Below are 10,277 nucleotides of genomic sequence, written 5' to 3'. Positions count from 1 at the left end.
CAATAGTAATTACACTTCCATTATTTTAAAGAACGAAGACTGCTTTAGCATTAGCATTGAAAGTAATGTCAGATCCCTGGTAGGAACTGGTCACAGATTTGGCTGCTGCTGTTATTCATGGTGAATAATGCCTAATGAGATCCATATTTTAACTACAGATGGTGCTGGAGGACATACAAAAAATCCTGCCTTTCAGAGTTATCCGGATGTTGATAGAAGAAAAAAAAAAAAAAAAAAAATCAACCACCAAGCTGTGTGATAATCACTGTAGAAAGAAGTGACTTGATTCATGTGTGAAATGTATTTTTCAAAGTAAATAAGAACTAAGAAAATATTTACAGCCAGACTGTTTTAATAAAACCAAATAACCTTAATATAATGGCAAATGTAACAAAACATAACAATTACTATAAAAGAAGAGATTTGAACTGATCTTTTACAATATTTTCAATGATAGATCCCTTTGAGTTACAAGAGAAGAATGGATTTTTTAAAAAGACGGAGCTTTGCATCAGCTTGATATCCCACACAACATCTGATATATTAATTTAGATGGAATATATGGTCTAAAGGAGTTAACATAACCCAGTCACTGTCCAACATTAAACAGTGTTAAACAAGTTCTGAGGTTTTTGGTATACAGAGATCTCTGCCTGCTAATACCATAGCAAGCACACCATTAAAAATCCTTTTAACCTTTTATTAAAGATAAAGAAAATGAAAAAACAGCATTTGAAATGTAAACTATTAAATAAGACTTTCATTTTAACATCCCTTGTTCCCTTTCGCTTTATCTGGAAAGAGATTTTAGAAGAAAAATCCCTTGTTTGACAGTGTCTTAGATGGTATTAAAGATGGTAAAAACTGTCCCGTTGGGGAAAAGAGAAATTAGTTGAGACGGGCCGGCGCTGTCGTTCTCATCAGTTGACGATTTGGCTGATTATCATTACTTATTATTTGTATCATCATAACACCTAGAAGCCCCAGTCACGAACGAGGACCCCATTGTGCTAGGCGTTGCACAAACACAGAACAAAAAGACAACCCTTGCTGCAAATATCATACAATCTTAGTATAAGAGACAACAGATGGATTCAGACAGAACAGAGGAGTACAAGGAAACAATGAGACAATATTGTTCAGCATGATAGGCAGTGGTCTCGGGATCCCATCAGCCCAGGGCCTTGCATGGAGGTGAATAACTGTTTCTTGCCTCCTGAACAGTCAGCTCATGAGGGTTCAAAAGCTCTTGTTGCAGTTGGCCAGATTCATCAAGAGGCTTCTAGAGTTCTCACCTCTTGCAACCAAGGTGACTTGTGAGAATGAAACTGGAGCAAAGGGCAATTAGGAGCCACTATATTGTGCCTCAGGATAAAAGATTATAAAATCCTATCAAACAATTTGTGGATAATTTCCCAAAAGGTTCCTGAATTCTTCATCCAGGAAAAGGGGCATCCTGACATTTAAAATGGAGCTAATGGAGAGGATAAAGGAGGGTCAGGAAACCCTAAGCTATTCAGAGTTTTTGAGCCTGGACTAAAGTGGCTGCTGAATTTTCATATGTTCCCTCATTCAGATTTTGCCTTCTGTCTTCTCTCCTTTCTGAGTGCTTATTTATCTTAAATACTTATATGCCCCTCAGTAATCACTGTATCTATGAATCTCATGGTCTTTTAATGTATTTGCCCTCACAACACGCATGTGAGGTATTATCCCCATTTTACAAATGGGGAACTGAGGCACAAAGAAACTAGAGGACTTGCCCAAGTTCACACAGGAAGTCCAGGGCAGAATAAGGAATAGAACTCAGGCCTCCAGTGACCCCTCTGTCCACTGGACCATCCTTTGTGAATCAGATAAGACCTTACAACCTCAGTTTTTACCTATAGCATGGAGAGGAGGTAGTCTTGTTTAGTAAAAGGGTACGAGAGCTACTGGTATTTACATTGGTTCAGACTGTCGTTTTAACTAGTGCAAAGGTGGCTAGAGCCCAGAGCAAAGATTTTGTGCTTATTTAAACAGATTCAATGTTAAATTGAAAAACAATTTTTTTTTTTTTTTTTTTTTACAGAATTGTTGACAAAAATTCTACAAGGGATATTATCCAACTAGTTCAAGACAGAAATCAGTTCAGAAGTCAGCACAAAAATAAGTTCCGGCCCCGCAGGACCATTTCCTGACCTTGTCACAATGCCTATCCATTCAGGTCATGTTTACTGTTTTTAATGTATTAACCTTTGCCCCTCAGACTTATCCTTGCTTACCAGATCCCTGGGGTTGCACAAGTTGTTATACTGCTCCATTGTTATACTGAATATGTAAACTTTATCCTCAAATCAGCATTACACTTTAATTTTGTGTGTGTTTTCAGAGTGCCCCTTTGACTGCAGCCAAAGAGTGTATAGCACAACCTGGGGTAGTTTTTAGCATCATTTGCACACCACCGATCCTGGGCTGTCTGTGTGCTGGACCAGTCCCCCAATGTACTCTGAAGCAGCCTGAAACCTGTTGTAAATAATACCAGTAGTCAACGACCCAAGGGTGAGGAGGGGCGTTATATTATCTACCCTACAAGTCTACTTCCAGGCCCCTGGTGTAGGGGGTCATTCCCCAGATGTGTCCATAGTGATGTTGCATCTGTCCATAGCATAGTCTACGGAGGCTGCGCTATATTAGGGTAGCTTCCTAAGTTATGCCAGAGGTTACACTGGCCATCGGAGCAGCCCAGAATATGAAAACGCGCAAACGTGGCTTAAAGACAACTTTGCCTTCCCTCCAGGCTGCAAGTTTTATGCTTCGCCTCCCAGAGGTAAAATACCGAACCTCAGGCATTGTGTGTGTATATATCAGAGTATAGAAACAATTTACTTTTGGGGAAAATTCACCCCTGCACAGAGGATCTTGCCCAAGGTCTGTCCACTGCTTAATCATTTGTTGTAATTATAGGGCTTGAGTGAGATGTAAGACGTGCATAGGCCTTATGCGACCTCCTCACTCAGGGGTTAATTTCTCCCTTTGGGGAATTCTTCTTTCAGGCAGAATGGATTTGTCAAGATAATATAGTTGAGCCATTTGATTGAAAATAATTTGAAATTAAGTAATTTAATGCTAGATAGAAAATGTGATCAAAGTCCTTTGTTTGTCTGGATGGACAACTAATTTGTAAAGATGGGATGAGAGGTAGTAAGAACTACAGTGGGTTTTTTCCACTTTTAACTAGCAGTCCATTCAGCTCACTTTGCAGAAATCAATCAAAGCAGTCAGTGAAGAAAAGGCCCATTAAGTCATCTAATCCATCCGCTGCCAGAGCCAGACAGAGGGCAAATGAGACATAAAACTGATAAGCTACTACACAAAACTTTGTCAAAAGGCCAAGAAGGAGAACAGCAATTCCCTGGAATGTAGGTTTCCTTCACTCTTAGGATCAAAAAGCCATTGTCAACATAAGTCATCAGGGAGGACGGTTACTCCTTAAAATCTCCAGCATTATTTGCAAATGAAAGTCCTTACATTCACCTATTGTAGTTTGCAGTGCTATCAGAACAATGGTGATTATCACCTGCTGTAAGACAGAACATTAAGTTTTAATTCTTTGTCTGGCTCCTCCCCAAAGAACTAGAAGTGGAATGAGAAACTCCCTTTCAGAAAATCTAGTTAAGGGCCAGGCACCGCCCATTATAAACCCCCAATTTCAGTCATTAAATTGCACTGTAGGCTGATTTTGCCTGGCAAAGTCTTTGTCCGGGAGGAAATGTCATCTCTGAAATGTTTCTAAAGGTGCTGTTACAGACCATTCAATAAACAGGTGGAAGTTCTAGAATCATCTTTTTGTAAAGAAGCCACTAGTGTCTATTTGATCTCTTCTTAAACACCAACACACACAAGTGTTTTTGCATTTTTCCCTCGTTGCTCCCACAGAGTACAGACTCAATCTGATTTGTTCATTTAAAAAGGAAAAACAAAGATGCAAGAATTATAGCAGAAGCTAATGAAATCCTTTAGATACTCAATGATGTTCCTGATTCAAACGTTCAGATCCAAATACACCTGATCTTTGTTGCTGTTCAGTTTCCACACTGAGTAGCATCTTACTGTGCAACTAGCCCCACTGAAATGAACAGGGCTACTAGAGAGGTAAGATACTATTCAATGAGAAGAAAGGCATTAGAATCAAGCTCTTTGGATGCATCCTCTAAAGTGTTGTCGTGTACATCTCCTTTTTTACCCTTAGTGAATTACATATGTAGTAAAATATTAAATGCTAATTACAACTGAAAATTTTTGAAATTGCAGAGCAGAATAAGATAATGCTGGATTTCAGTGGGTCACAAAGTTTCATACTGGGCCATTGTGATGGACTTCCCCCGGGTGTAACCTGGAACTGGGGTACCACTGAGCCCTCTGGCATACCAGTCTGTGCCCCCTCTCAAGCTGTGACAATCCTATCCAGATCTTGCACTTACACAGCCATACACAAGCAGGGACACACCCAGCTGCAATTATATGAATGCTTCTCTTAGCCACTCATGAACTAACAATAGAGAGGCTCCAGCCAGTCCCCCCACCCACGACCCCAGAGCTGTACCGCCTTGCCCTGGTCAAAAGCCTGACCAGTGTAAGTTTTTCCCAGTCTGCCCCTCCCTCAATATGGAGAGGATAATGCACCGGCCCCTGTTCCTGAGCAGATTTCCCTTTGCACTTCAAGCACCACACTGTTTTAGTTAAAAAATATAAAAGATGTATTAACTACAAAAACGATAGATTTTAAGTGATAAGTAATAGCGTACAGATCAAAGTTGGTTACCTAAGAAATAACCAAAATTGCAATTTATGTTCTATATACTAGATAGGATTTGAATCAAGCAGTGTCTCACCATGATAGTACAAGCAGTTTGCAGGTCTTTCATATACAGGCTGGGGTTCCTTCTTTCCTGCCTGGGACCACCTTCCCCCATTCACTCTTTGGACCTGAGGTGTTCCCAGGAGTTGAGTTGTGGAGGAAGTGAGGCCAAGTGATGATATCACTTCCCCCCTTTTATAGCTTCTGCCATGTGGACGGAAATTCATTATCCCAAACAAAAGCTCCAACATGGTTAGTGGAAAAGTACAGACACAACATGGAGTCCAGTATCGCATGATCTAGGCACGTGCCCTTGCATGCATTGATGAGTCATAGCAGGGGCCATTATCCATATTCTGGCTAGAAGGTTCACAGGAAAGTCCATCAGGCAGCGGTCAGCTTTTCCCATGTGTTCATTGATGGGCCATTAACTTCAATGGTTCATCCACAATGTGCTAGCTAGACTGGATGTAAACTACTTTGTGGGTGTTACCCAGGAGCAAACACATTTGAAATACTGGTCCATAGTCAATATTCATAACTTTACATACAATGACAGCACATACAATCCAACAGGCTATTAATGTTCAACAGATCAAGCCCTTTAGAATGATACCTTACAAGCATACTTTGTACAAAACACATCATAATTGTATCACCATCGTAAATATGGGGGTGCAAGGGTGTTGCTTTGGGGTACAGAATGTCACAGGCATATTATGCCATCTGTTCCCAAAGAAGTCAACAGGGACTTGTGCTTAAACACAGATGACGTGAATTAAAAATTGATGGCATGATCATGCCCATTTACTTGATCATATAAAATAAATCTAGCCAGATACCCTGATAACATCATATGAAAAATGTGCACATGCATGTAGGGTAAAGCCTTGCAATGTATGGATTCCTGACAGAGTCATAAGTACAATAGTATAAATATTTCAAAACTGGTTTTATTAATAAATATCTTGTATGCGAGAGAATCATCAGTAAGAGATATAATCTAATAAGTGAGAACTCAGTCAGCAAGCTTAAATGATATCTTCACTCATAAAAACCAAAGCTCGTCTAGTTTCTATTGTGATGAGACAAAAGCAATATGTGAATAGAGACAATTCAGTTTGATCCTCTAAAGCTACTGTATCTCAGCTACCAAAGTAATGATTACCTAGTAATCCCAAGATCACACACTTTTTATCTTGTGCTTGGCCAATCCATGAGAGGACTATCCCATGCTCCCAGTATATTTTTAGCCTTAATATAAATAACTGCTCTCTAGCACTAGCACATCTTTCTAAGAATACTGTAGCATCTTGATAATGATATTTTCCCCTCCAAATGCTAAGAGCATTTTCTGAGGGTATTAAAAGCACAAGGCCAACTTCAGTTGCAGCTAATTAGCATATACTTTTGCTCCTGGGCTAATTCCATGTTTATAAATCACTCTTACTGTAGGTATCTGAAAATTATTTAGTCAAATCACAAAAAAGTAGCAGGTTTTGAAAGATACAGAAGTGTTTTCAGATTGTGCTAGGAGATTCACACACTGTCAGATTCAGCCTCTGTCAAGAGACAATGTGTAGTGTCAAGTGCTTTATATGTGTAACCCCAGGGCCTGAAGCTCTACAGGCTATGAAGCTTGCTCATATCATGCACTGGTGAATGGGAAAAAGAATGGACAGAAGCTCCATAGAGGAAGCATCTCGGTTACCATCTATTTGTGAACAGGGGACAGCATGGATACAGAGAGAATTCCCTTGCATAAGCTTTCTACCAGAAATCCTCCAATTGACACTTTGGGGACATCAACTGTAAGTGGAGTGTGGCAGAGGGAGAAGGGGGAAGTAATATAATAAAGGGTATTCACCTATTGGACAGTCATGCTGGCTGGTGAGGAAATGAGTTGAACTACTGCTAAAAGTACTGTGGGGGATATTTTTATTTTTATATATTAAGTCATTATTCCTTAATATATATTGTAGCTGTGGGTTCCCAAATTGATGCAGTGTTCCCTTGCTCCCCAATAAATTCTTGTCTTGTTTTATATCCAGACTTAGTGCCTGTGAGCAGAGACGTATTCCCTACTACGGGTGCCCACTAGAGGGGGTGATAAGAGCTTGAGTCAGTGGTGTTCTGTAATTTTAAGAGGAACCCATAGATATTTGAACCTGGACCCTGATGCTGCTCACAACACCTGGCAGAAGCATTACATATGTGTATTTTTTTTTATTTGGCAATGAGAACTTGTAGCGCTAAAATATTAAGATAAATAATTTAGTGATAACTTGCTAATATGACAACATTAAGTGCTGAGCATTTTAATTTCATAGGACAATCTAATCGATCCCTGTATCACTTTTGAAGACTTGGTTCATATTGTCATGGAGTTATTTGGAAATGGTACTCTTATATTATTGTATGTAGAGTATTTGCCTTATACTGATTTATCAATTATAAGGAAAAAAAGTTACCTTTATTTCCATCTAATTATTGTAGGGGATTTGAATAAGCCAGGCTATCATGGGTATTGAAACAAGAAGGCTCATATTTAATGTCCCTGTGAATTAATGTTCCAATGTGACCAAAATTCTATGTACTGTTCATACAGATTCCTATTTAATTTAAGAACATAGGGATTGCAGTACCAGAGCAGCTGGCCCAATGTCCTGTTCCTGACAGTAGCTGGAATCAGATGCTTCAGCACAAGTGTAAGGAACTCTATAGAATGCAACTAGGGAACAGTCTACCCATAGGATAACTTTCTTTCAAACCCCTTCAGTTAAAGTTTGGTTTATACTCTAAAGCATATGCTTTCCAAATTTGTTTTAGTCCTAACCAGAGTAACTGCAGAAGGGATCACTAACCATATAAATGTCCAACACTTTTTTTAACCCTACCAGTTTCTTAGTCTCAACTACATCTAGTGGCAATGAATTCTACAAGTTTAATTATACATTGTTTTAAGAAGTACTCTTTTACCACATTTAAATGTCCTGCCTCTCAATTTCACTTCATGTCTCTTTGTTCTTATATTATGAGACAGGTACAGAGGAGTTACCTTCTCTATACCATTCATTAGTTTGCATACCTCTATCATATCCCCTCTTATTCCTCTTCTCTTTAAATTAAAGAGTCCTAATAATTCAGTTTCTCTCTTCTATTTCTGCTATATAATTGTTGAGATATGGTGTTCAGAATTGAATACAGTATTCCCAGTAAGGGCATACCATTGGCTTACAAAATAATTCTATAATATTTTCAGTATTTGCTATCCCATCCAGAATGCATCCTAACATGTTGTTTGTTTTGCTGCAGCTTCACATTGTGCAGAAGTTTGCACTGAGCTGTCCATTCGATGCTCAGTTCTCTCTCCTTCTCAAATAAAAATAGCAATCAAGGTTACATTTTGAAGAGTGAGTGTCACACAGCAATCAAACAAGTGTGAACTGTGGGTCATAAATGCAATTATCATGGATGGGGAAAAAGGCAGGAAAAGACTCAGGAGCATTGAAAATACAAGGGGAAATATACTTTTAATTTTAGGCCCTGTAGGAACAGACACACAAATTCCCATGACTTTATAACAATATAACACCCAGCTAAAATGTTTAAGACCCCAGAGTTAGAGCAAGCCAGGCTAAATAAACACTTTGTTCAGGCTGGTACAGACTGAATCAAGCTAAAGTCAGTGTTTCAGGACTGGAACAGGTCTTTCCCTAAGCAAAGTTCCTCAGATAACTCTATACCCAGGCTAATTAAGTCTTCCAAAACTGGAACGGTCAGGCTTCTGGATCAAACTTTTCTGAAGCTGCAGCAAACTTTATAGCTCCTGAATTCTACTTCCACTAAACTCTAGTAATCAATAACCGGCTACTCCAACAACAGAAGAATGTGGAAAAGCCAAATAGATTGCAGTTAAAATATCAATGACTATATGCAGTGAAAGATAAGGACCCCATTCTGCAGCCCTTACTCATGTGAGTAGTTTCTGCTTATGTAATAACTCCTGCATGGGTCATCAGCAATCCCAGGACCCTCAGCGCTGCAGCACAGACACTCTACCGCTTAAGAAAATAGAGTAACTCCATTAGCTGGTAGCAGTAGTAGGCTGTCATCCTTCAGTGGACCAGTCTCTAGAAACAGGTGACCCATGCGCTGCCATGGTGTTGCATTGTGGTCTAGTCACATGACTTAGAACTACACTTATGCATAAGGCTTGGCATGATTAGGCTCTTGGTTATTAAATCCCTTAAACAATTATCTATGTTGCGGAGTCTGAGATAGCTAACAGCCAGGACACCCAATTAAATCCTTCAATATTATCATATCAATCATCTTCATCTTGCAAACATTTTAAGGGGAAAAAAAGAAGGCTGATATAAAAAAACATACAAATTCTAAATATATCTGTAACACGTAATATCTTTAACAGATTGAAAGTTTTCCTCTCATTTTAACTAGCCTGCTTAGTATTTATTTCTGATATCCTTTGGTAAATGCATTAAACTAAATCAGTGGTTCTCAATTTTTTGTACTGGTGACCCCTTTCACATAGCAAGCCTCTGATTGCGACCCTCCCGCCACACACACACACATTGAAAACACTTTTTAAATATATTTAACACCATTATACATGCTGGAGGCAAGCAGGATTTGGGGTGGAGGCTGACAGCTTGCAACCCCCCCCCCCATGTAATAACCTCGCAACCCCCTCAGGGGTCCCAACCCCCAGTTTAAGAACCTGTGAACTAGATGTACTAAATGAAAATGCCTTTAAATGAAAATGAAAAGCAAAATTTCTTTCAAGTCCATCATTTGAGTCTCCAAGGATCTCTTGGTGGTGCTATGGCCATTATAAAATGCAGTGTTCTTAGGACATTCGAGTGGTTGTAAAATTATTCTCCCTTCATGGATTCTCACAAAGACTGTTTTTAATACAACTAATCTACAGCATCTGACCTGAACAGCTGAAGCAAAATCAGGGAATTTCACTTCTTCTCTCAACTGGCTTCAAGAGCTTTTTCGAGCTGATAGCAAATAGGCAATTCTATCCCTCCTATTACTTTCAGAGATTGCTGGAAACATCTGTCCAATTTGTATTCATTCCTAAATATAAATATGATCCAAATACCATCTTAATACGAATTAGCAGAATGACCTCTGACCGCAGATCCTGTGGTATCTATAGTGGAAAAATAACATGTCATGGAAAGGGACTGCTCTTTCCTTTTGCTGACTGAAACTCATCTTTTGAAACATTATCAAGATACTTTTACCTGCAACATTCTTGAAGGCAGCATATATACTACTTACAGTTAAAGACAAGTAAGTAGCATTCCCCAGGGGATAATGTCAGGAGCTCATTCAGACTTAAAATGTTTATCAGTACTTCCTCTTTACATCCAACATACGTTGCTGTCTTGTTTAGAGCATGAGA

This window comes from Trachemys scripta, chromosome 1 (genome assembly GCF_013100865.1).
Source record: "Trachemys scripta elegans isolate TJP31775 chromosome 1, CAS_Tse_1.0, whole genome shotgun sequence".
NCBI lineage: Eukaryota > Metazoa > Chordata > Testudines > Emydidae > Trachemys > Trachemys scripta.
The sequence above is the reverse complement of the archived record's forward strand: the minus strand, read 5'-3'. Positions refer to the sequence as shown.